The sequence below is a fragment of the Leptopilina boulardi genome, unplaced genomic scaffold, assembly GCF_019393585.1.
Source record: "Leptopilina boulardi isolate dan_hultmark-lab unplaced genomic scaffold, ZJU_Lbou_2.1 LbouV2_46, whole genome shotgun sequence".
NCBI classification, from domain to species: Eukaryota; Metazoa; Arthropoda; class Insecta; order Hymenoptera; family Figitidae; genus Leptopilina; species Leptopilina boulardi.
Genome location: NW_026137990.1, coordinates 276,477 through 277,125, shown reverse-complemented (window position 1 = coordinate 277,125; position 649 = coordinate 276,477).

Sequence of the window (649 nt, the reverse complement as noted above, 5' to 3'; positions counted from 1 at the left end):
CGTTCAAAAATTTATTATTATTATTTTTGAAAACAACAAAACAAAAAATATTTTGTGTTTTCAATTTTATTGTAAAACAGACGATGCTTCGAGGAGCATACATTTTAACTGTAATACGTTAATGATCCTTCCGCAGGTTCACCTACGGAAACCTTGTTACGACTTTTACTTCCTCTAAATGATCAAGTTTGGTCATCTTCCCGGCAACATCGGCAATGCCGAAACACTGCCGCGCACCAGTCCGAAGACCTCACTAAATCATTCAATCGGTAGTAGCGACGGGCGGTGTGTACAAAGGGCAGGGACGTAATCAACGCGAGCTTATGACTCGCGCTTACTGGGAATTCCTCGTTCATGGGGAATAATTGCAAGCCCCAATCCCTAGCACGAAGGAGGTTCAGCGGGTTACCCGGGCCTTTCGGCCAGGGAAGACACGCTGATTCCTTCAGTGTAGCGCGCGTGCGGCCCAGAACATCTAAGGGCATCACAGACCTGTTATTGCTCAATCTCGTGCGGCTAGAAGCCGCCTGTCCCTCTAAGAAGATTTATTTGTACGTTGGTAGTAAAAACCCACCGACCGAAGCCGGGGGCCTTCAAGATACCATAAGGTACGCCTATTTAGCAGGCTAGAGTCTCGTTCGTTATCGGA